The following is a 26,792-nucleotide window of genomic DNA, read 5'->3' as shown; positions in this document are numbered from 1 at the left end:
AATTGGTTAAACTGACAAAGAATCAGGTTTAGCCCTAAGGGGAAAGATTTGTGTTCCTGATATTATTATACATTTTAATACAGATACTAGTAGTTCAATTCTTGAATTAAGAAAAACATAGAATGTGATAGTGATATCACTAAAGGATAATATAAAATTATTTAATTTTGATAGCATTCATGTCATATCAATACAGAAATATAAAAAATTAACCAGATATGAATTATGAAGTGGCTATTAGAATATTTAACATTAAAGGTGAATACCAGATGAGAAAATGTATTTTTTTAAATCCAGAATGAGATACTTTAGCCTCAATGTAAAATGAAACATTCATTGACTGTGCTCCTTAGATTACTTCTTTTAGATTTTAAGTATCTCACTTTGGAAAGCTAAAATTTACTAGACCACTCAAAAGCTGAGGAAAAAAGAGCGAAACATATCAGCTAAAAGGGTAATCACTTGTGTGTTGAGAACACTATTTTCTTTCTATTTTTAATACAGTATTTGCAGAAATATTTTTGTTCAGGTTACAGACAAATCATTCTATCTCACTTACCAAAAAGTAAAAACTGATTTCAAATGAGGAAATGAAATATTATTTCCCTGTTACATAACCGTATTGGCCATTTATTTGCTGCTCTGTTCTATATTAATGTTTGCAATTGAACCAGATTCAACAGTATGGTAAGGGTGTAAATAGTTTCCTGCAGGTGTGCTGAGGAACACAACTGAAATATTCCTTGCAACTTATTTCAGGTGGCATTTTGGGATTTTAAGATGTGCACAATATGTTTCTCAAAGGTAATTGAAATTCTGATTTTGTTTTTTATGCTGTTAAAAAATGAAGAGGATTTGAGATACCAAAGTTTTCAACAATGTGCCGACAATCCAAAAGTGATTACGTTCTACTTGGATGGGAGAAATAGAAATGGAATTGGCTTAGAACCAAAAATAAAAATAGTAAAGAATTTGTGATATGTGCTCATGGGAATGTGGGAAGGGATGGAGCAATATGTGGAGAGGTTGCTGGAGTACATATATAGACTTTATGTTCTCAACCAAAAATCACAAGTTTTGTTACTCCAAATGTAACAGTGGGAACAATAGGACAGAAAATCATGGCTGCCTCAGAAAAATCCAAAAATTGTCCTTCCAAGAGTGTATAAAGAGGTAGTAAAACATTGACAAAGCTGCTAACTATAAATAAGAAACCAATTATTGTAGAGTAAATTATATTTTTCAGGCTTGTTTCTGTTTTCCCCAAATTATTGCTAGTAGTCCAGGCAAAATGTGTGGCTATGAAAAAAAATGTGTTATGTTAACTGTGCCTTCTGAGTACATTTATTATTTCCAATCTGCATTTATGCATCCAGAAATATGTTGTGTTAAAAGCAAGAAACAACTCAGTCTCCAGAGTCAACTCTTTTCTTTATAGAAACAAAAGACAAGCTTCTTATCACACACCTCTAGGTATTATGCCTACCAATAAACAAAACTCCAAATCAACCTTTCCCTTACACCAGAAAGAACAATATCCCATTAAAAACCAACAAAACATGCTCTGAAGAAGAGACTAGAATAGATAACACGTCTGGAAATATATTCCATTCTTCCATTAGAATGCAGCTTATGTGAAGGTCAGAAATCTTTTCAGAAAGTTTTGAAGTATCTTATTTTAATGTCTGCCCTTTGATTTATTTTCCAATGTGGGGCAAGCTTTTCATCTCATCATCAACATTTCAAATAACATATCAAACCAAAAGAGTTCCAGTAGCAAAATTTCATTATTGAACATCAGGTATAGTTGCAATGTGAATAAATGATCAGTTTTTGAACAAGATGAAGACGTGATTTTTTTCAGATATTTTTGTCACTTTGTAACAGGATTCCTTCAAACATAAAAGTTTTCTAGGGGATTTAAATTTTACGTATGCTTCACGAACATTTGGTTTATACACAACCAAATTTTCATAATGCAATGTGGCCCAAGGGACATATACCTCTAAAAGTATATCTTATAACTAAATATTTAGAGTAATATACCAGGTACAGGTGTGGGGAGAACACTGAAGACTTTGGGATAGATTTGAGAATCATGAATAAAAATGATCCAAGAATAAAAAAATTAACTGAAGGGTCATGACAAAAGGTGTCAAATGAGAAGTGAAAAACCATGTAACTCACCAATATAACCAATGCTTGTCACCAGGGACCCATGACAAATCCAAGCTCCACTGAACATTGATCTATAAAAGGAAGGAAGAAAATAGTTATCACTTTTGTGGAAATGAAAACATTTGTGTGCAAGGAGTATAGTTTGGACACATTCTGATAGAATCATACCCAAGGCAGGCTTGGGTATAGGGTACAGAGAGAAAGAGTGTGTGTTAAAACTGCCTTGCTTTTACTTCTGTAGCTACAGCTTCATACATATATTATACAGGTATCCTTTCTGGTGAGTTGAGGCCAATGCTAGCCATCAGCAAAATGTAACTAACAAAAGTTTAATGAGAACCCTCTATTGGAATATTAAATGCCTTTTTTTTTTTTTTCTGTTCTTTCTAAAAAGCACATCTCATCAAATTACTTCTTTGCTTGAAAAGGTTTCCCAACTTGAGGGTCAAGGCAAGACATCTTAACAGAATTTATAATGCTCTTCAGGACCTGATCCCAGCTTCCTTTCCTTCTCAACTTGCTGTCTCCATTCAGACATGATAATTCATTTGCATCTCTAGAAATTCACACATTTGCCATCGCCCATAGGCCTTTGAATATGAGGATCCCTCTGCCTAGAAAAACATGCCTCCCCTGTTCTCACAAAAATCTCTTGTCTGCCTGACTTTGTTAATGCTCAGGATTCAGGAAGTTATCATCTCCTCTAGAAAGCTCCTTTGGCAACCAAAGGCTCACTCAGGTGCATACCCACCAGACTCTTGCAGCATCTAATTTCTAATTTTACCTAACATTTAGAAGTTTAGGTTGTGACAGTTTACAAAATCTTGTCATGTTGTTTGATATTTTTATAACATTTTATTTATTGTTTTAATTTTCAGTACCTAGTAGAGTTTCTGACATATAGTAGGCATTCAGTAAATGTCTGATGTATAACTATATGGATTGAGTGAATCAGCGTATGACAGAACAAGTCAATAATTTAGTCATGATCAAGCATTTTTATGTTAGGGACCTAGCTAAATTCATTACAAATATTTGCTCTGCATTCTTTTGCCCAGAGTCTGTCTTCCTATGATGTAAATTACTTGTCTTAATTCTCTAAACCCATTCCATTCTCAAGATCACTTATTCTTCAGTCTTCTAGCTTGAGTTTCTGGTGTCTAATGACCAAAAGTTAGTTTGCTGGACAAGACCCGTATATAAGTGCAAGAAGGTTATAGAACACCAAGTAGATTTAACCCAAAGAAGACTATCCCAAACTAATTAACAGTCAAACTTCAAAAGGTCAATGATCAAAAAAGAAAACTAAAAGACACAAGAGAAAAGAAACAAATAATATACAATAGAGCTCTAATATGTCTGGCAGCAGACTTTTCAGCGGACACCTTACAGACCAGGAGAGACTAATGTGCCATATTTAAAGTGCTGAAGAAAAAAGAGAACTTTTATTCTAGAAAAGTATATGCAGAAAAGTTATCCTTTAAACATGAAGGAGAAATAAAGACTTTCCCAGGCAAACAAAAGCTGAGGAATTTTATTAATGCCAGAACTGTTCTACAAGAAACACTAAAGAGAGTTCTTCAATTTGAAAGAAAAGAATGTTGATGAATAACAAGAAATCATCCGAAGGTACAAAAACCACTGGTAATAGTAAGTACACAGAAACATAGAGAACAGTTGATATGGTTTGGCTTTGTGTCCCCAGCAAATATCATCTTGGATTGTACTCCCATAATTTCCATGTGTTGTGGGATGGACCCAGTAAGAGGTCATTTGAATTATAGGGAGGTTTCCCCCATATAGTTCTCATGGTAGTGAATAAGTCTCATGAGATCTGATGGTTTTATCAGGAGTTTCCACTTTTGCATCTAGCTCATTTTTTCTTGCTGCCACCATGTCAAAAGTGCCTCTTACCTCCCGCCATGATTCTGAGGCCTCCCCAGACATGTGGAACTCCAAGTCCAATTAAACCTCTTTTTCTTCCCAGTCTTGGGTATGTCTTTATTAGCAGCATTAAAATGAACTAATATACTATTATAACACTTCAATTTTGGCATGTAAACTAGTCAGATCTGGAGGAGAAAGACTAAAAGAGAAACCAATAAAAAATAACTACAACTTTTCAAGATAAACACAGTATAATAAAATATAAATAGAAACAACAAAAAGCTAAAAATCAGGGAGACAAAGAGTTTTTATTAATTTTCTCTTTGCTTGTTTGTTTATGTGATCAGTGTTAAGTTGTCACAGTTTAAAATAATAGGTTATAAGATAGTATTTAAAAGCCTTATGGTAACCTCAAATCAAAACCATACCATAAATATGTCAAATACAAAAAGCAAGAAACTAAATCACATCATCAGAGAAAATTGCCTTCACTAAAAGGCAGACAGGAATGAAAGAAAGAAGAAAGAGAAGACCACAAAACAACTAAAAATAAATAACAAAATGGCAAGACAAAGTCTTTACTTATCAATAATAACATTGAATATAAATAGACTAAACTCTCTAATCAAAAGGCAGAGTCCAAAAACAACAAAAGGCACAGAGTGGTGAAGAGATAGAAAAACAAGCCCAGTGATCTGTTGCTTACGGGAAGTACACTTCACCTATAAAGACAGAGACTGAAAATAAAGGGATGGAAAAAGAAAAAGATATTCCATGCAAATAGACACCAGGAAAAAACAGCAGAAGCTATATTTTTTGTTGTTGTTGTTTTGAGACAGAGTCTTGCCCTGCTGCCCAGGCTGGAGTGCAGAGGTGGGATCTCAGCTCACTGCAACCTCTGCCTCCTGGGTTCCAATGATTCTCCTGCCTCAGCCTCATGAGTCACTGTGATTATAGGCACATCCTACCATGCCCACCTAATTTTTGTGTTTTCAGTAGAAATGGCATTTCATCATGTTGCCCAGGCGGGACTTGAACTCCTGACCTGAGTTGATCCACGTGCCTCAGCCTCCCAAAGTGCTGGGATTACAGGCATGAGCCACTGCACCTGGCCAGCAACTCTGTTTATATTAGACAAAATAGATTTCAAGACAAAAACAAGAGAAGGTGAAAAGGGTCAAATCAGCAAGAGGATATAACAACTGTAAATATATATGTACCCAACACTTGTGAACCAAGATATATAAAGCAAATGTTATTAGAGCCAAAGAGAGAGACAGACCTCAATACAGTAATAGCTAGAGACATCAATACCCAACCTTTTGAAGTGGATAAATCATCCAGACAGAAAATCAACAAACATCAGACTTAATCTTCACTATACCCTAAATGGAAGTAATAGATATATTCACAGAGCATTTCATCTGATAACTTTAGAATACACATTGTTCTCCTCAGCACATGGATCATTCTCAAGGATAGACTATATGTTAGGTTACAAAACTAGCATTAAAAGTTCAAAATAATTGAAAGTATATCAAGTACCTTCTCTGGCCACAATGAAATATAACTAGAAATCAGTAACAAGAGGAATTTTGGAAACATACAAACACATGGAAATTAAACAATATGCTCCTGAATGATAGTTGGTCATTGAAAAAATTAAGAAGGCAATTTTAAAAACAGCTTCAAACAAATGATAATGAAAATAGAATATACCAAAAACTGTGGGATATAGTGAAAGCAGTATTGACAGGAAAGTTTATAGCTATAAGCACCTACATCCAAACAGTAGAAAAACTTCAAATAAACAACCTAATGACATATCTTGAAGAGCTAGGGAAGCAAGAGCAAACCAAACCCAAAATTAGTAGCAGAAAAGAAATAATAAATATCTGAGCAGAAATATTCTCTGATTTCATTACTCTAGTAACAAAACCAGACAAAGACACATCAAAAAACAAAGGAACAAAACTACAGGCCAATATCACTGAGTAACAGTAATACAAAAATCCTCAACAAAATATTAGCAAACGGAATTCAACAACATTTTCATTAGGTCAATGTGAAAGTAATTGCCATTTGAATGGCAAAGCTGCAATTACTTTTGCACTGACCTAATAAAAATCATTCATTATATCAAGTGGGATTTATCCCAGGGATACAGATATGCAAGTATGGTTCAACATATGCAAATCAATCAATGTGATGGGTCAATCAGTGTCTTACGTCATATCAATAGAATGAAGAACAGAAACCATATGGACACTTCAATTAATGGTGAAAAGGCATTGGATAAAATTCAACATCCCTTCATGATAAAAATCCTAAAAATAAAATGAGTATAGAAAGAACATATCTAAACACAATAAGAGCCATATATGACAGACCCACAGCCAGCTATATTAAATGGGGAAAAACTGAAAGCCTTTCCTTTAAGATCTGGAACATGACAATAATGTCCACTTTTACCACTGTTATTCAATATAGTACTAGAAATCCTAGCTAGAGAAATCAGACAACAATAAATAAATAAAGGATATTGACATTGGAAAGGAAGAACTCAAATTATCTTTGTTTGTAGGTGATATGATCTGATATTTGGAAAAATCTAAGGACTTCACAAAAGCCATCAGAAATGATAAATAAATTTAGTAATAATACAGAACACAAAATCAACATACAAAAATCAGTATCATTTCTATATACCCACAGTGAACAAACTGAAAAAGAAATCAAGAGAGTTATCTGATTTACAAATTAAATAAAATATCTAGGAATGGGCTTAACCAAATAATTGAAATATTTCTACAATGAAAACTATAAAGAATTGATGTAAGAAATGAAGAGGACACAAAAAAGGAAAGATATTCCATGTTCATAGATTGGAATAATATTATTAAAAATATCCATTCCACCCAAAGCAATCTACAGAGTCAGTACAATTCGTATCAAAATACCAGTTACATTCTTCATTCTTCACTGGAGTAGAAAAAACAATCCAAAAATTTCCACAGAACTACAAAAGAGTCAGAATAGCCAAAGCTATCCTAAGCAAAAAGAACAAAACTGGAGGAACCACATTACCTGACTTCAAATTACGCTACAAAGCTATAATAACCAAAACAGCATAGTACTGGCATGAAACATATTTCATGGTCCATCATGAAATACTTACACAGTCCACCATGGATAAACAGGTTAATTTCATGTCTTGGCTATTGTGAATAGTGCTGCAATGAACATACATGTGCATGTGTCTTTATAATAGAATGATTCATATTCCTTTGGATATATACCCAGTAATGGGATTGCGGGGTCCCATGGTCATTCTGTTTTTAGGCTTTTAAGGAATAGCCACACCGTTTTTCACAAAGGTTGAACTAATTTATATGTCCACCAATAGCGTAAACAACCTTGCTGGCAACTGTGCACGAGGTCGTGCTGGTGGTGGTGTTAGCACAGGGGTGGTGCACTATTGGGCAGAGGTCTGGGTGTGCTCTCTTTGTGCCTCAGGCTGGGATGGTCGCTCAGGGTCGGGGAGGACCCGCTGTTTTCTGTACCTTGCTTCACTCCCTTGGCAGTGTTGACACAAGGAGAGAGTGCTAACATGGCTGTGGCTGGCTGGCTAATTGCAAACCAAGGCTCTGACTGCAGTGGGAGTCTAGTGGGGAGTGGGGGCAAAGTGCATTCCCACAATAGCAGTGGCAGGGCAGGGTGCATGCACACATGCTCATTGGCTGGGTGAGAAAGGTAAAGCCTGTCCACACACACTCATGATGGGAAGGTGATGAGGATGGTTGCTGTGGGCCCGGGGGATGCTGCAGTGTGGGTGGGAACAGGTGGGCTAGTGTTTGACTGTGGGGGCTGCCCTGCTGGATCTTTCTGCCTGTCAGGTATGGTCTTCCCATGTGGGAGTTATGATGTAACCCCTAGGAGACCCAAAGCTGTCCTCCAAGCAGGTGCGGCAAGGCTGGCCCCCTGGAAGATGACGGTGGACCAAAGGGTACTCAAGTCGGACTGGCCCCTTCTGATGGGCAAGACCACCCTGCAGAGTTCAGGTCCATCAGTGTTCCTAGGGCTAATGTTTCCTATGGGAGCAAGTTGAGGCTAGGGGGATGGACCTTCCTGGCGGTGCTGTGCTACAGATGCTCTTCCACCAAGCCCTCTGGGCTCCACGTCAGCTATGTGCTGCCCCCACCACTTCTCTAAGCAGCTCTCTGCACCAACTTGAGTGGCCATGGTGTCACTGAAGCTGAAGTTGCCACTTTCAGCTGACTATCTCCAGTTTCTTCGGTTTATTATTTCTGGTCCCCAGACCATCTTGTATGCCTTCTTTGAGTAAACTCCAGTTGATTCATGTTTCAAGTGTGGTTTGTTTCAAGGCAGAGTGACACAATCTCTTCTCCTGCTGGGATTCCAGAGGCAGGTGGTGAGAGCAGGCTGCTCTTAGCCAGTTCAACTCAGCCATTCCCTGGGAGTTGTTGGGGGCCAGGAATGGGTCCTTGGAGCATGGCAGCCTCCTGTAGGTTCTCAGCTTCCTCCCTCTTAGCCCAGCTTCTGTGTCCCCCCTCTAACCACTCTCGGTGCCTTCCCTCTGAAGATCTGTTAGGAGTGCAGCAGCATCTTGGTCCCTCAGTGGCAGCTGTTTCACCTGGCTGCATCTAGTAAGCCATGCTGCCTTCTCCCTCTGCAGCAATTTAAATCCCTGAGTTTTCTCCTCTTTCACTGAATATCTCCAAGTTCCTCCAGTTTATTACTTCTGGTTCCAAGACCATTTTTTATGCCTTCTTTGAATAAGCTCCAGTTGATTCATGTTTCAAGTGTGGTTTGTTTCAAGGCAGAGTGGCATTATGATCTTCCTATTTTAGATACGGTGCTTCTATGGAAGCAGATGAGATCAATGTTAAATCAGGGTTAATTGTCGTCCCATTGCTCATACTCCTTAATGTCTCCTCCTCCATCTGACCACATGGTACAGCTCTAACCTGTGATTGCATGTAATCTTGTTCTCTTTGCCACACAAACTTAAATCCTTTATCTTTAAATGCAAATAAAGTGCTTGTTATTGGGCACTAGCTCTTTATTCTTCCTTCTGGTTGAAGCTTTGCTGGCATTAGTTATCTAATGTTTTGTTTTCAGTTATGCTAAATAATATTACTAGACCAGAAATATAGAAAATAGAATAAAGAAAGGAAACAGGTCTGTTAGTCCTGAAGCAATTAGTATTAACGTTTAGATATGTTTCTTTCAGCCTTAGTTCACACGTAAGTGTAAGGGAATGTGGAGTGAGCATGGTACTGTATAAGTTCCAGGTTTTTACGTAGTTTCCAAAATCATTATTTTATATGACCTTACCATATTCTCTCTGGAAAAGACATTGAATTCTGTGACCTTTGGCATAATGTTGGACGTTTTGGTTATTTCCTTAATTCTTTTGTTTATAAACAATTGTTTATAAACAATGACACAGTGAGACTTTTTTCTCCACAAATCATTTTCATAATTAGAACTACTTCTTAGATTTGCTTCCCAGAAATCTGTTTCTCCTAAACAGTTTAGGAGTAAAAGTTCTCAACTTTTTGGTTAAAAAATTGTAATATAATAGAGCATAAGCATATTTTAGAGATCACTGACTCCAGTCTCTCATTTGTAGGAATGTCACTTGACTAAGAACAAATAACTTAACAAAAGAACTCACCTGCCTGCCTCCTAACTAAAGGATGTGTTTACTTCTTCCCCTTTCTACCACCACCCTCGGCAGAGCTACTTATCTACATCTGTTTAACAACGCACATACCTTCCAGGTGAGTACAGTGTATACTTTACAAATAGACACTGTGCTTAATAAAAAGTAAAACAATTCAAGGACCTCTAAGAAAGCAACAAATTATCCACTCAAATGTATGTATATATATTGAAAATGTTTCCATCTCAGTGATCTAGATTGCTATAGGAAATAATGTGATGGGTGTGAATTTTTAGAACATGAAGATTTCTATATCGAAGATAGTCTTTACTTATAGCTCATGGAACTGTTCAGTTTCCCAGCCTTCCCATATGAGACAGGCTTTTCCTACATTGTTTAATACACACAGCTTCTTGTATTCTGTACAGGATTTGCCTCAGCAGCCACAAAAAGACTCCTCCAATCGCTGATGCCACTTTCAAAATATCAGACACAAAATGCTTATCCAGTGCTCTCTTGGAGTAGGACAGGTGCTATATGTCACTTTGGCAAAGAGTATCAACCCAGTGCCATCTCTAATATGTTAACATGGGAAATACTTCTTTCTCACCTTTTTCTTCATTCCTACTCTTCTTTCCCACCAGTTAGGAGGTATGATGAACACTACTTTTCCCTTGAAGTTCACATATCATTTAACAAGCAGTTCTTTTATTTTCACTGGGTGCCAACTACCATGTTGGACATAAGAACACAGCTATGGACAGAAGGACGTGGCACGGCTTTCATTCTACAACATTCTCACGGTGCCAAGTCCCTATAGCAGCTGCTGCAAATTGTCACTTTGGTCTTCAAGTCTCTGATTCTGAATTCGTCACCCTTCCCATTATCAGGAGACTTCTCAGAAGATGGATAACTGAATTAGAAGAAAGTAATGGACCTATTTCAGAGTCTAGTCAGTTTACAATGCTCTCCTGGCCCCTGCTTCCATAGTAGAGATCCATGGCAGTCACTTTCAGCAAGAATACTTTCTCCCTGGCTACAGCTGCTTGCCATCATGTCCATTTAGAGTTCTTTCCCCATAAATTTGGAAGTTAGAACAATGAAATTAATATTTAGTTATTTGTTTATTTTTAGATGGCTAGATTGTCATATATACATTTGGGAGCTGGAAATAATCATGCTTTTTTTCCATGTGGATCAGAGACTAAAGAAAGCCAGCTCTCAGAGGGAGGACAATAAAGTGGCCACGCAGAGGGAGGCAGGGATAAGAGCTGGAGAATGGACAGAGTTCAGATAGTTTTCTCAGCCTCATCTGCATTTCTGACCTTGTTTTCCATGAGATAATTTTTTTCTCTCTCTTTTAAGTCCCACATTTTTTGCTTAACTTACCTCAGGCTGGTTCTGGCAACTTAAAATCAAGTGGCCTAACTAATATGCTGGGGGTGGGGAGGTGTGCCAAAAAGGGAAGCTGTGCCACCTCAAGAAACCAGGCGTAACGGCCCCACAGAGGGTGCGGGGCTTTTAGGGGAAATGCTGCTACATAGTAGTCATCAGGTGAAGAGCGTGTTCTTGATGCCAGTCAAAAGAAAAAATGAAAGATAATCAAAATTCAGTGCTCTCGGAATTTGAAAGTTAGCTCGAAGGGTCTTTCTAATCAGAGAGCAGGAGAAAGAGCCTTAGAGATATAATTTGAAGAAAAAAACACAAGTAAATGTTAGGTATATGATCGAAGATTAAACACTGGCTTTGCATTTGAAGTAATGAAACCAATAATTTTAGCAGAAAGAACAGAATTTGAACATAAAATCATTTCTGTCTTATTAAAATGCCAACCTAAAAAGTCAGGGTTTTTATTCCCACAATGCCGTGTAAGCCAATCCCGGAAAGACAGAGCACATGTCGAACAGCTAAAGACAACACCACACAGACTCATCCATGTGACATTAGGGAAGTCACCAATTTCTACAGGCCTCAATTCATCTGAAAAACAGGGCAGTGTGTACACAAATCAGAAGACCGCGGTGAGAATAAATGAGACAGTGTAAGTGGCATAGGAGCTGATACAAAATCTGACAACACATTTGTTCTCTTTATCTTTGACTTCTGGTGATACATTTATGTTTTTAGTCAAGCCGAAAGGCATTTGGAAAAAAGCTCAGTAAATATGGTCAAGAAATAGCGTTTAAAACAAGGTAAGATTTTCTAACAAGTGTTTATTTAGCATCTAATGTTTCCACTGTTTGCTGAGACTAATGACAAACTGTAAAGTAATGAGGCAGATTCTCTCTCTCTCTCTCTTTTTTTTTTTTTTTTTAGACAGAGGTCTGCTCTTGTTGCCTAGGCAGAAGTGCAATGGCGTGATCTTGGCTCACCGCAACCTCTGCCTCCTGGGTTCAAGCAATTCTCCTGCCTCAGCCTCCCGAGTAGCTGGGATTATAGGCATTTATCACCATGCCTGGCTAATTTTGTATTTTTAGTAGAGACAGGGTTTCTCCATGTTGCCCAGGCTAGTCTCAAACTCCCGACCTCAAGTGATCCACCCACCTTGGCCTTCCAAAGTGCTGGGATTACAGGTGTGAGCCACCATACCCCGCCTAATGAGGCAGATTCTCAAGGATGATTCAGGTCGTGATCCTAGAGTTGGTGCTCAAGCCCCAGTCCAGATGACTCTTAGAACCTGGCACACTGAGGATGATCAAGTCCTACATGGGGACAGGGACTCATGTCTGTGGGGTTCAGCAGTCACTCACATTCACTTCATACCTGCTACTGAGTATAAATTCTTATTTCTTAATCTTAATTGACACTGTGCATGGACACATGATAGTGAGTAAAGCACAACTATTCTATACAAACTGGAAACAAGAAATTCTTATTCCTACGCCATATGTCCTGAGATGGCTAAACAAATGAACAAACAAACAAACAAGCTCTCTGTTTTTTTTTTTTTTTTGTTTTTTTTTTTTGAGACAGATTCCAGCTCTGTCACCCAGGCTGGAGTGCAGTGGTGTGATCTCGGTTTACTGCAACCTCCGCCTCTTGGGTTCAAGTGATTCTCCTACCTCAGCTTCCCAAGTAACTAGGATTACAGGCGCCCGCCACCACACCTGGCTAATTTTTATATTTTAGTAGACAGAGGGTTTGACCATGTTGGCCAGGCAGGTCAGGTGATCCACCTGCCTCAGCTTCCCAAAGTGCTGGGATTTTAGGTGTGAGCCATTGGGCCCGGTCCAAAAAGCCCTCCTTCAGCACACAGTGTTGTAATTGTCTGGCTACTTGTCTGAGGGCCTAGGTAGGCTGACTATAAATCTTGTAATATAAGGAACTTTGTGTCTCATCTATTTCTGCCTGATTAAACTCCCAATTCTGAGCACACTGCTTAATATACAATAGATGCTGTAGGAAAGAAGGAAAATGAAAGAAGGAAGAAATGAAGGCAGGAAAGCAGGAAGGCAGACAGAAAGAAAATCATCTATAAAATCAGGGTATGGATTGAATAATCTGAGAGGTTTTTCTATTATGAACACCCTAAAATTCTGTAAATCTATTTCTAGAATATGTATAGTGGCAAAGGACCTCCTAGACTTTTGCCCTGGCACATCTATTGAGACAGCGACACACAAAGGTCAGTGTTTTTTCTAACTCACCAGCTAAGAAACTAAACATTTTCCCCAGGGAGCTAAATTCACAGAGAAGCGCTAATAGTGAGTTGAAGCAGAAAATAGGACTCAATCACAGAGGTCCATGTCCACTATAGTAAGTGAATACATGCAGCCCCAGGGTGGGAGTCAAGGCCTAGGAGGAAAAAGCTCTTGGGCAACAAAATGCCTCGGGCAAAGGCACCACCCTCCACCCACCTATCTACCCACAAAGGTAGGTGAGCACACTTCACTTGTTGGGCTGATTTAATTTTGTGGAGGATAGAAAAGAGAGATTGGTGATCGAGGTTCTAGGATACAACTTTGATACTGATTCTCTGGAAAATATAATTCTCTGATTCATTTATTTACATACATTCAGCTCCTTATTCAGGCAGAGTTTACTGACTGGGAAAGCCAAGTTACATGAGAGGACATGGAAGGAACCGCCAATCCGGTCTTAGAGAATTTAGGGAAACAACATTAAATGTCAGGAGGCAAAAGAGAGGATGAGAGGCTTGATGAGTGTGAGCTGGCCAGCTGAAGAGTAGGAGAAAGGAAATTTGGTTGCAAACATTTGGCCATTAGACGGAACACAGTGTATTTGGAGAAACTACAAGGAATTCAGCATGGCTGTGGCATAAGCAAAGAAAGGAAAGGCTAGAGGTGAGGCTGGTGTTCGGAAGGGGCCAGGTCTTGACATGCTTCACAAACCATCCCAATCAGTATGCACTTTTTCTGTAGGGCCGCAGAACCACTAAGAAAGCCAGAAGACCAGTCAGATACATAGCTGCTGAAACAATTCAAGAGAAAGACGATGGTGAGCTGATCTACTATGATGGCTGTGGGGAACAGATAGAAGTGAGCAGATTAAGAGATAATTAGGAGGCAGGAATTTTCAATGCATCTTTGTTTTAAAAATACACACCATAAGGTTCTCATGTAGTTTGCATCCCTCCTTACAGGACTAGGACTAAACTAAGTACTTAACAAAAGAGTCAGCCTACATTGGTGCTAACATATTGTCATCACTTTTGAATGCTGGTTAGGGTCTGGTCTTTATGGTGTGATATGAGCCAAATACCACGTGCAGTTTGGGGGATATTTTTTATTTTTTAGTGTGTCAGCACCCAAGGTCGGAGATTCCATCTGCTTCACCTCCATGAAGCTATAAAACCACAATGCAGCTAATGTAACACAATAGAGCAAAGAATGACCCCAATTTCCTCATTGGTCTGAAGGCCCTGAGGTCAGCTCTTCTTAGAGCTCCCAGGGATCAAGCTTTAACAGAGTGAGGGACCTCTGCACTTCGGTACCACCTCTGCCACATGCATGCCACAGTTAAATGTGCAATTTCAAGAGAAACAAAATTGAGTTCAGAAAGTGGCTGCTGAGGTTGCAGGTATTTGATCATGCTACCTGAGAATCTGTGGGTGGGCTAAAGGGTCATGGTAGCTATGCATAGTCTTATATTCTAGTTCAGTCTATGTAATCTTGCAGCCCCAAGGATTCAGATTCCTGTCTTTGCCCCAGCTTCTCAAAGTGTAAGTAAATATATTATTTGTTTTGTTTGTTGTCTATCCCCTCATCACTTCCAATAGACATAAGCACCATGTGGGGAGAGGTTTTTGTTTAATTACTGTAGCCCCTATAATTGGAACACAGCAGGTGCCTAATTAACATTTTTTGAATAATTTAATTAGCTGAATAAACTTAGGGGAAATTATTTCCGGTCAGACTTTGGGCTTATCTATAACTCAAATGGGACTGATCGTGTATGTTTTACTCCACCTTCAGGACTCTTTCAAAGCTATAATGAAAAAAAAAAAAATAAAAGATCCATAGCTGGATGCTCAGCTGTCACCTTTTGTATTTCAGCTAGTTTATTGTGGCTTTCTAACTAGTTGGTCATTCATCCAGCCATCAGTTCATCCATTCACAGAACATCACTTTAGTTTAGCATCTGCTGTGTACCTTTGTAGAACCTTTAACACTATTCCATACTGAGAGTATGCCAGATACCATATTTACCCTCTCTAATGTTTATGTCAATGCTGCAAAGTGATTGGTACATTTTCTTTTTCATAAATGAGAGAACTGAGGCTCAGCAAGTTCACACAGATGTAAAGCAGCGGGGTATGAATTCACATTCCAGGTGTCTAGGTATGTTTCTTTCTTCTTTTTTATTTTTAAGATGGAGTCTTGCTCTGTCCCCCAAGCTGGAGTGCAGTGGCACAATCTCCACTCACTGCAACCTCCGCCTCCCAGGTTCAAGAGATTCTCCTGCCTCAGCATCCCAAGTAGCTGGGACTACAGGCACCTGCCACCACAGCCCGCTAATTTTTGTATTGTTGGTAGAATCAGGATTTCATGATGTTGGCCAGGCTGGTCTTGAACTCCTCGTGATCCACCCACCTCAGCCTCCCAAAGTGCTGGGATTACAGGCATGGACCACTGTGCCCAGCTCAGGTGTGTCCAATTTGCTTTTGACTCCCAGCATTTCCAGTTCCTACTTGTAGTTTTCTCACCTGTGAAATAGGCACTAAAATGTCTACCTCACGGGCCCCTCTACTTGAGCCTGGCATAGGTGCAGTAAATTTGGTGAAGCACTTAGATAACACCTCATCCTTGCTGCTGTCACAGGTATTTCCATGGGGTTGCCCCACTAACGATCCTTGTGGCAAATCACACTCACTACCCTTTTTTGATTACCCTCATGTCATTCATTATTCATGGTCATTTTAGCAGGAAAACCGCATATGACATTTCTCACTCCTGCTCATTGCTAGCCTCCAGTGGTATGTAGGTGTCCTGTCTGCGCTTCCACAGCATTCCCAGCTCTGTTCAGTCTCCTCTCCTGGGGAAGCTCTCACTCCCTATACGGAGACAGGCCCTCTCTGGGGAAGCTCCAGATGTCTCTTTATGGTTCCTCATTGGTCCCCTCGAACTCAATTCCCTCAAAAAACCTCTCCTCAAGAGTCATTTCCAGTGAACAAAATAAAACTTGGTGGTAGCAGTAAAAGTATTTCTCTATGTATTATTTTGTACAAAGCTTAGAAAACAATAATAAATACTAAAAAGAATATAAATATTTCATTTCCCCCTACTAAATGTGGCATTTTGGGGTGGTTTCTTGCAATATTGGGCATCAGAGCCTTGCTGAATTATGTAGAGTGGTATTTTGATAGAGTGAGAAGACACACATAGGCCCCAATCCAAACCCTAGCTCCTCTTCCATTTATTTATATGTATTTGTTTGTTTGCCTGCTGTGTCACTATGTCGTGACCACACAGTAACGCCACCTTGGAAACTGAATTTCTCTTTATTTGCTTCTGTTTAATCATTGCAAAGAGAATGATACTTGAGCATTATAGTCACTATTCCCTTAGAAAGAGTAGAGGATTAAGAAATGAGTTTCCAAGTGCCTGCAGTGAGCTAGGCAATGGGCTAGGTGCTATACATATATTGCATATTATTAATTGTTTACAGTTCTTCAAGGCATCTGTTCCCATGTTGTAGATGTATAATATGGAGCTCAGAAATATTAGAAAATTTGTCCAGGTCATACATGTTTGAAACTGGAAATTGAACCCAAGTCTCTCTGACTCCAAAGCCGCTACCTTTTCCACTCCACTCTCCTACTTAGCACAGCCCAGGTTTACTACTTCTCCACCATGTGTTCATTGTACTTGTGTATGGCTTTTAGTTTTCTTTGAAAGTGGTAGAGAGGTCTTTTATTTTTTTCTAATTTTTTCATCATGATCTCTAGTGCCTAGTGCAATACAAATGCTTAATATATGCTTCCTTGAAAACAACATGTGTGAATATGCTTTAATGATTAGCTGTTAACTCCATGCACCAGACATGAGCACCAGAACCAGACTTATTCACCTCCCATCTTTTCTGAGGGCTTTTCTTGTGGCCATTCATGATTAGAACTGTCTGCAGATTTTTCCCTTGAAAAGTGAAACTTTTTATTCCTTTAGTTAAAAGGGTATAATAAAAATCCCCAAACTAATAATGCTTTTTTTTTTGTTACTTGCCTTTTTAAAAACTCCTATTGCTTATATAAAAATGGAAAACTGCCTTTTTTATGGATTCAGATTACTTTTGTTAAAATACTTCTGTGCTGCCAAGTTTCAACCTGAAACCAATGTTCATATCCAAGTCACAAATAGGAATGAGAAATTTGTTTGGGTTCCTTTTCCCACTCTCCTTTTCACTGCCTCAATCTAAACTTTCCTTTATGTTAACTGTTAACAGAAGTGCTACTTCTGCTAATACTTGAAGACATTGAGATAAAAGTGTTTCTTTCTTACTGTTGCATCTGGAAAGCGTTTGACTCTGCCTTTATTTATATGAAGTTCAATGGAAGCCCAAGGAAAGAAAAACAAAGACAAGCCACACTGCAGTGTACTCATGTGGAACAAGAGGTCTGCGTGGTACCAGCAAGATCAATGGTACTGGTCACGAAGCTATGTGTTGGTGACTCAAAGCTCCCTTCTCAAAACAGAAATAATCCTCCAGAAACAGAAGTATGGATTAGAGATAAAAGGGCAACCTAAAAGAGAAAATCAAACTATGACATTAATGGGCAGAGCTTTTTTGACAGTAGAAACATAAAATTATCTTATCATGGTTTTCTTTTTATTCCATGTGGGGAGGGAACATGTTTTGGGAGTACCAATTTCTTGAAGGGTGCTACTCCTTCCAACTTTGAAAGGTAATGGGGGAACTGTGGTGGGGTTCAAAGGAGGAAAATTGAGAAACTGGTTCTGTTTCGACTTTAGGCTGTAAGCTGAAGAGACATTAGATGTCCTGATTATTTGCTCCCACTTGATACCTTACCCAGATTGCGTGGTACATGAGATAGGGCCTTGGTCTGAAACTTTTCTGTTTTTGATGAGGGGTCTTTAGGCATATACAGGAACGAAGCATGGCTCCTGGAAGTGGCAGAAAGGGTTGCATCTTGGATATTCCTTTTTTGGAGACTACAGCTAACAACTTGATGTATTTGGCTCTTGATTTCTTTCATTATAATAAATACATAGACATGACTATTTTGTGATACATTGAGTCAGACGATGGATGTGAGATTGCTTTACTAAGGCTGTATTGTTCTGAAGTTAGATTGTTGGCGTTTATATCCCATTTCCATCATTTACTAGCTGTGTAGCCTTGGGCAAAATACTTAATCTCTCTGTGCCTTGGTTTCCTCAACTATTAAACGGTTATAAAGTTGTAAGAATTAAATGAGTTAGTAAACACAAAGCACTTAGACGTCTGTTTGACATTCAGTAAACATGCAGTAATGTAGCTTTATCATTGTTTAAGTTTAGGCTACTTAAATAGTATAACCTAATCTAGTATTGCTAGTGAACCAGAGATATGCAAGACTTATGTGGGGTAAGACAGCAATTTCTATACTTGTTAGAAATATGAGTCCTGGATTCATTGATTCTTTCAACAGACATTTTATGAACATCAAATACGCCAAGCACTGAGTTAGATACTGAAGATTCAAAGACATATCGGACACAGCCACTGTTGGCAAGGAATTCTGAGCCTGGGGAGAGAGACAGACAAACACAAATTATGATAGTGATGATGACATAGTGAGCATTCCTGGCTGGCTGGCTATAGGAACATGGTGGCGAAAGTGCCTAACTCAGAGTGTTCAGGATCTGGCAAGTTTTCAGAGACAGCATAATTCTCAAGCAGTGGGTTGAAGGAGTTCCTGGGGAGACTGTGTCTCAGGCAAGGTGAAGAGCAGGTGCAGTGGCCGAGAGGTGAGAGAAAGCATGGTGAGTGTGGTGGTAAAAGGGAAGACCAGAGGGTGAGCTGGAGGAAGAGAAGGAAGATGATGATGAGGAGAAGACAAAAGGAAGTAGGGAAGGAGAAGGAAAAGAGATTCTTTGTGGCCACCCTGGCTACCAGGCCTGTGGTCCTTAATCTCCAACTCCATCCCCAGATAGTCAGTCTGGTTCCTTTGAGGATCCCAGAAATTGAAGTGAGGTTATGGCAATGTGTGGCAGGGTGGGGGAGATGGAGGTGATCCTCTCCCATTCTGCTTCCCCTGCCTTTCCTGGAAGTCCTCTGTGTCCTGATTTTCCATCTCTCCCCTTCCTACTCTGCGTTGTCCCCACTGAGCTTTGCCCAGGCTCTGAAGTACTCACTACACTTCTTGCCCCATGTCTTCCTTGTCTACGTCTTATACTGTCTGTTTACAACACTCTCCCACCTCCCTCTCATTTCATCTAGTTCATTTCCACTGATCCTTTGGGTGTCCCTTCAACTCTACTTCCTCTGTGCTTCCCTGACCTTTCCTCTCCCTACCCTAGCATTTGTCTTTGAGCTTTACTGCCCTGTCCTCAGCCCCCAGCACAGGGCCTGGCACTGTGGTTAGAGAATACTTGTTGAATGAGACATTGAAGGCAACTCTTCGTGCCTTCATATACATCCCTGACTAGTCCCCCTCCCTTACTGGCCAAATGCAGTGGTCACCAAGCTCTATTCTCTGGATGTTCCTCTGGGATGTTCCTCCCCTTGTCTCTGCACTTGCCCTCTCTTGCCTAACTCAAGACAAGAAGTTCCTCACGCCTCCACAGGCATTCTTGCTATTCAATCCTAGCTGTCCTCACTTAAAATGATGTTGTGATTCCCTATTGCCCCCAATTAACATGCAGAGTCCTTGGTTAGCAGTTGAGGCCTTTTCCATTATAATAAATAGGTCTCCATCTCTGTCCCTCTACCAGGTACTGAGGTCTTTAAGGGCTTGTCCTGGATCTCTCAATGTCCAACATCCAGCCAAGTACATGTTCGGTAAATGCATAAAAATAGATCAGGGTCATATGAATCTCGAGTAGACAAACATCATTTTGTGTATTTGAAAAATATGCACAAAAAAACTGTTTAGCAGGGCACTTGGTTTTAAGGGGAATATCCCAACCAGGAAACGGAGTTAAGTTCAGCACAGCTGACTGCTTCATGATGCCATTCAAGGATTTAAGTGACGTTAACTTCTCTTGTCACATTTAAGAACGGGGTGGTGAGCAGGTGCTCGAGGAGTCTGTCTTCTATGGTTGTAGAGAATTCTCCCGTGAATGTCCTAGTAACCACCCACAGCTAAACCCAGGTGTGCTGAACTTCTAAAGTTTATTCCTTGCTGACAAGCTGGCACTGTGTGACTTTCTTTGGGAGCCTAACTTTCCTTTCCTCTCTTTCTTTCTTTTGCGCCTATGGCCTAGCCCTCTGTTCTTTGGTAGAAGACACAAAATCATGGCAAGGGACTTAAACTTTCTGAAAACCTAATTCTTTCTTTGAAAATCATCACCTTCTTCAGACTCTTCTTGTGAAGCATAACACTGCCATTGTCATTATCATCAGCAGTGATAATATGAATGTCTAACATTTGTTCTACTGCATACTATATGCTAGGCACTATGTTGAGTACATTTGCTGGGTACTTCTACATAATCTCATTTAAAGAGAGAATTAACTTCATGTCCCTTAACTCTTAGCTTAGTACCTTGCATAAAAGAAATTCTCAACAAATGTTAGTCATTATTATAATCCTGTTAATCCTATAACCATATTCTTAAGTCTGCATTACTATGATTGTGTGTGCGTGTATGTGTGTGTGTGTGTGTGTGTGTGTGTTGTAACAGATGAGGAATCTGAAGTTTTCAGAGTGTAATAATATTTAAGAGTGAGCTGGCATTTAAGCCTGAGCCACCTGTCTCCCAAGGCTGTGTAATGTAATAGATGTGAAAGCACTTTGTGAGACACAGGACTCCACTCACGCGTTAGTTATTATCCCCACACATAGGCATTAAGTAGGTGAGGGATCAGCACCTATAAATAGGTAGGTGAGGCAGTTAAATACAATTGACACAAAATTCTCATCAAATGCAAAATGACAAGTCAGAAGAAAGTGTGCATGTGCGTATCTGTGTGTCTATGTATGTCTAGAAGCAATTTTGGGGGGTAAGATAGTTTTAAGAACCCAAAAGGCTAAGTGTAAAGGCTTCCCTTTGAGCTCATGCAGTTTGCTCTAGAGAAAGGTCATGAGCAGAGACAAGAAAGGATGGGTCCCTCTTTATGAACCCCAGGCAGTGCTTGTAGTCTTCAGTGAGGTACATGTCGCAGAGATTCTCTCCATTTTACAAATGCACAAACTGACAAGGAGGAGACCTGCCTGATACCTTCTGATATGGTTTAGCTCTGTTTCCCTACCTAAATCTCATGTTGAATTATGATCTTCAGTGTTAGGGGAGGGACCTCAGGGGAGGTGACTGGATCATGGGGGTGGATTCCCCTTTTGCTCTTCTCATGATAGTGAGTGAGTTATCTAAAGATCTGGCTGTTTAAAAGTGTGTAGCACTCCCCCTTTGCTCTCTCTCTCCCGCCACCATCGGAAGACATGTTGCCTTCACCCTTCTCCCATGATTGTAAGTTTCCTGAGGCCTCCCAGCCATGCCTCCTATATATCCTGTGGAACCGAGTTCCACCTACTGTGGAACTGAGAGTCAATTAAACCTCTTTTCTTTATCAATTTTCCTGAGGCTTCCCCAACCATGCCTCCTGTACACCTCCTGTGGAACTGAGAGTCAATTAAACCTCTTTTCTTTATAAATTACCCACTCTCAGGTAGTTTTTTATAGCAGTATGAGAACAAACTAATACACTTTCCTATGTACTATTCCAGTGTTTCTGGCTCATAGTTTTCTGATTTAAAGTAGCATGGGCTTTCTTCTGTAAAGCACTTAAAAAATTCTCTCAACAAACCAAAGATCAAATCAGTTGCATCAGGCTCCTCCCCGCAAATTTTCTAGGGACATAGGAGCACTTAACAGGTACTCAGGAAGTTCAGGTCTCAGTGTCGGATCTCCTCTAACCTTCTCCGTGACTTTAGTCAAGCCCCTCTCTGGCTCTTGGTTTCCTCATCTGTGGAATGAAGTGCCTGAGCCCAGTGACTGTGATTTCCAGCTGGAAAAGAACAAGATCCTACTGCATTCAAAACATGCTTTTAGGCACATGTTCACTTATCAAGAATAAAGTTCAAATGGATTTCTTTTTCTTTACTGTTGCTGCTGCTGCTTTTCCTCTTTTTCTTTGTCCTCCTTCTTCTTTTAAATAAGCCATATCCCCTTGTAGTTGTGTTTCTCCCAAAAGGCATTAAGATGCTGACGCAGGCAATTTGACTCTGGAGCGTTCCTAATGGCAATGCCTGGTTAACCAAGGGCCTCCTTAATAAGCAGCATGCCAAGGCTCTTGTTCTGTCTTAGAGCTGCATGTGCCTGAACTGTGGAGTGAGGGTGGGGGCTGCTGCACCATCAGGCTCCCCGGTAATGAAGTAGTACCAACAAACTCAATGACCATCTGTCTTATGCCACTAACTTAGCAGAGTACTCAACCTCATAATCACTCCCTTAGAGCTCTGTGCATGCTTTCCCTACCAAGATGAAAAGATACAAAAAATCTTGGCAATAGTCCAAAGCAGCATTTTTATCACTTGCTGCCTCACTCCCAGTGGAATCCCCTTCCCCTCTGTGAAGCCAAGCTGGTTCCCACATCAGGGAGCTTACTGTAACTGAGAATGCACATTTCCTGGAGTTGTTTCTATGTAGGAGTGAAAATATACACTCAGAGCCCCCATCCTAAGTTCATGTATAGCTTCCTGAAAAAGAAGCAAAGCTAACCTTGAAGATGGGTAAAAGTTTCAGGTCTCTGAGTGCTGGATCTGCATTTCTATGAATCAGCTGATGAGGTCTCAGATGCATCAATGGAGTCACAGTGATCTGAATAAGAGGTTCAAAGTCCAACAGCCCTTCTGTCTGCTGCACTGACTAGACCACACCAGGAATAGTGTGCATAGTCCTCAGCAGAATGCTCTACATACAATGAGATCTATAATCTTCATTTTTTAGAGATCATGCACTCCAGGGGATAGATTTTATATTTATATGCATGTTTACAAATATATATATGTCTGACTGATATTCTGTGGCACACATTGGTATGATACATCAGTTATTCCACTCAGTGCTTCAAGATGTTCTTATATCCTCTTCTCCTGACTGCTATGTTTGCTCCAGTCTCTCCCTTGGGGCTTCAGACTCCCCAGGAGGAAGCAACTAAAGCGTTAACACTGGACCATCAGGGTGACTCTGCTGTAGCTCCCAAACACATGCCTGTTCTGAACAGTCAGTGCTTGTGTCATCTTGAGTTGCTACGATTTTAATATTGCGACTGTTCTAATGAATTAGGTGCCTTATAAACAAACACAAAAATAATTATAAAAACAATTAGACAAAAGGAGCAAAGAGAAATTTTCCTATTTTCTTATGGCATTGCAGTAGATCAGGACAGTGTGTTGTGAAGACCACCAATTTAGACCACATTACTACCATTTAAGTCCAGCCTCTCTCTTCTTTATTCCTCTTAGAACCTTAGTTCAATCACCATCACTTCTCACATGTAATAACCATGTAGTTGATTCTCTCGTGTTCAGTCTTTCTATCCTGATTGTCACATAAAAGTAAGTGAGATATTTTCTGTGACCATAACCCTGACTTGAGGCTTCTCTGCTAAAGCCTTTCATGCTGCCCCAGCACAGACTGAGGGCTTTCCAAGTACAATGTCTAACAAAACACCATTCTTGGGGAAGTGAAAGGCACCTAACGAATGAGGCCTAATTTGCTCAAGTAAGCTGGGAAAACAACATCACGTTGTAGAGATTTAATCTCTCTCTCTTACTCTCTCTCTCTTCCTTTCGACAGGGTCTCCCTCTTTTGCCCAGGCTAGTGTGCAGGTATCATGTAATGATGGCTTGCTGCAGCCTCCATCTCTTGGGCTCAAATGATTTTTTTTTTTTTTTTTTGAGACGGAGTTTCACTCTTGTTACCCAGGCTGGAGTGCAATGGCGCGATCTCGGCTCACCGCAACCTCTGCCTCCTGGGTTCAAGCAATTCTCCTGCCTCAGCCTCCCGAGTAGCTGGGACTACAGGCGTGCGCCACCATGCCCAGCTAATTTTTGTATTTTTAGTAGAGACGGAGTTTCACCATGTTGACCAGGATGGTCTCAATCTCTTGACCTCATGATCCACCCGCCTCGGCCTCCCAAAGTGCTGGGATTACAAGCGTGAGCCACCGCACCCGGCCTCAAATGATTTTTCCACCTTAACTGGGACTAAAGGCATGTCCCACCATGCCCAGCTGTTTATTTTTATTTATTTATTTATTTTGTGGAGATAGGGTTTCACTATGTTGTCTAGGCTGGTCTCAAACTCCCAGGCTTAAGAGATCCTCTCGCCTTGGCTTCCCAAAGTGCTGAGATTATAGGCACGAGCCCTCCAGGCCAGGCCAATTTTTCATTTGTTATGTTTTAAGTTTTATAATTTATTTTGCTTATTCTATTTTCCTTTTCCCCTTTACTCTCTTCTTTCTCTGCTTTGTGCATGTTGAAGTTTTTTTTTTTTTTTTTCTTCTAATCGTAGGACTCTGGAAGCCTTGAATGTGGTCCGTGAATTGTGCATCCTACCAAGGAACCCAGTATATACCATTTCTCAAACTTTCTGGTTATGAAGCATCTTTTCCAGCACATTACTACTCATATCATTCAGAGCAATGCATTATTGAACACCAGTTTGGGAAACACTGGCCTTCAGGGTCAAGACTCAACATGTCAGTAGGCCAACACTGTCCTTCCTCATCCTCCCCTCAATACTAGTCCAGCCTCATTGCTTTGGTATTCTCTCTTCTTACCATCCTCTCACTCCTACCCCTTGGTTTAGCACCGTGGTTCTCAAAGTGTGTTCCAGGGATTTCTCTAGGTCACCAAGATTCTTTTAAGAGGTCCACCAGGTCAAACCTGTTATTTCCTTCATAATATTATGATGCTACTTGCCTTTTCACTCCCACAGTCTCATGGATTTACAGAGTTTTCCAGAGGCTATGTGATGTGTACTTTTTGCAACAGACTCAGTGCAGCTGCAGCTATGATAATCCAGCTGTCTTTTATTAAGTCATATTAAACAGACTTGAAATAATATAAAACAACTAACTTTCATTTTGAAAAATATAATTTCTTTTTATGAAACATGTTATTTATATCAACATGTGAGAGACTTATGTTATTTTAAATGACTAATACATATTTTTTAAAGTTTCTTAGTTTTAATCTCTTACATGGTAAATGTTGCTGGATATAACTCACATAAACAATTCATAATAAATTTTAATAGTATAAAAGGATCTTCAGGCCAAAAATTTGAGGACAGTTAGTAGTCTATGCAAATATGTCTTTCTTTCCTTCCTGCCAGGCCCTGGTACACATTGTTCTCTTTGCCTAGAATATTTTTCCTGCTAGTTGAGTACAATGTATTGGGCATCTCTTATGTGGTTGGCATTGTGCTAAGTGCACTCACAATAATCTTGGAAAATCAATACTATCTCATTTTCTAAGAGGAAACCATATCTCAGAAAAGTAAGGTATCTTGACATGGCATCTATGTTTACCCTGACCGACATCCAGTGCTGTGCTTCCTACAGCTGACTTTCTTCAGACTCAGTCAATTCTTCTGACTTTCTTCTGACCCATGTAATCTTTGATTCTGTCGATATTATAAAAGCCTATTCTTGTTGCTCATAAATTCTGGTATATTCACCATTATGTCTAAAAAACATCACATCAGAGTTATCTTCTTATTTCTCTAGTGGTGAAGCCACTGTCTTCAGGGTCCTTTGGGTTTTGTTCCTGCCATCCTAGTTCAAAGGAGAATAACCTTCCTTTCTTCCCTCCAGAACACCAGAATAAAAGCTGGCATGCTGCACAAGGGTGTGTTTAATAGCTGGGTTCTGAATATGGATTGCTGTGTCTACATGTCGGCTGCTTTGCTTATAGTCCGGTTCTGTATTGCCTTATGCACTGTCTGTACTTGAATCAAGCTCATCACCTGGTTTCTGAATTGGGGAAATAATGCTCTAACTATTCTCACTTTCAGTCATACTCTCTTCTCTAGTTCCTTCACATGTCTTTCAGTTTACTTCTCTGAAGTGGTAGGATGGCTATTGCTTTTATCTACTCAGAATTTTCCTTCCCCTGCTAACAACTCTCTAGTTCTCAGATGGTAACTGCCCTTTCCCAGTGTTCAAGCCCTGGTTGGTATGTTGGTTCAAGAAAGTCAGTTGTAGGAAGCACAGCCCTGGACTTAAATCACGGTAAGCCTAAATGCCATGTCAAGATACTTCACTTTTCTGAGGTCCTCAGTTTTCTCCTGGACAGTGTGTGCACTAGATGGGCTTTATGCAAACTAGAAACTCTTTCCTGGAAATTTAAATTTAATCAGAGTGATTCAAAGACTGAAAAGCAGTAGTTGTTCATTCAACCCAGCTGTGA

At 39.9% G+C, this 26,792-nt stretch overlaps 1 protein-coding gene across 7 annotated transcripts in view; it reads right to left on the bottom strand.

Annotated features, from left to right (window-relative positions):
* The window catches only part of TENM4 (teneurin transmembrane protein 4), a 3,057,282-nt gene that overhangs the window by 1,108,642 nt on the left and 1,921,848 nt on the right, over positions 1-26,792 (bottom strand). For all 7 annotated transcript variants that reach the window (XM_032296006.1, XM_032296008.1, XM_032296015.1 and 4 more), the window contains one exon: positions 2,188-2,249. The gene's annotated coding sequence lies outside the window, so the exon portion shown is untranslated. The remainder of the gene's footprint in view (positions 1-2,187; positions 2,250-26,792) is intronic.

Source organism: Sapajus apella, unplaced genomic scaffold, assembly GCF_009761245.1.
Source record: "Sapajus apella isolate SASKATOON/1434 unplaced genomic scaffold, GSC_monkey_1.0 scaffold34, whole genome shotgun sequence".
In the NCBI taxonomy this organism is placed as follows: Eukaryota; Metazoa; Chordata; class Mammalia; order Primates; family Cebidae; genus Sapajus; species Sapajus apella.
The sequence above is the reverse complement of the archived record's forward strand: the minus strand, read 5'-3'. Positions and strand labels throughout refer to the sequence as shown.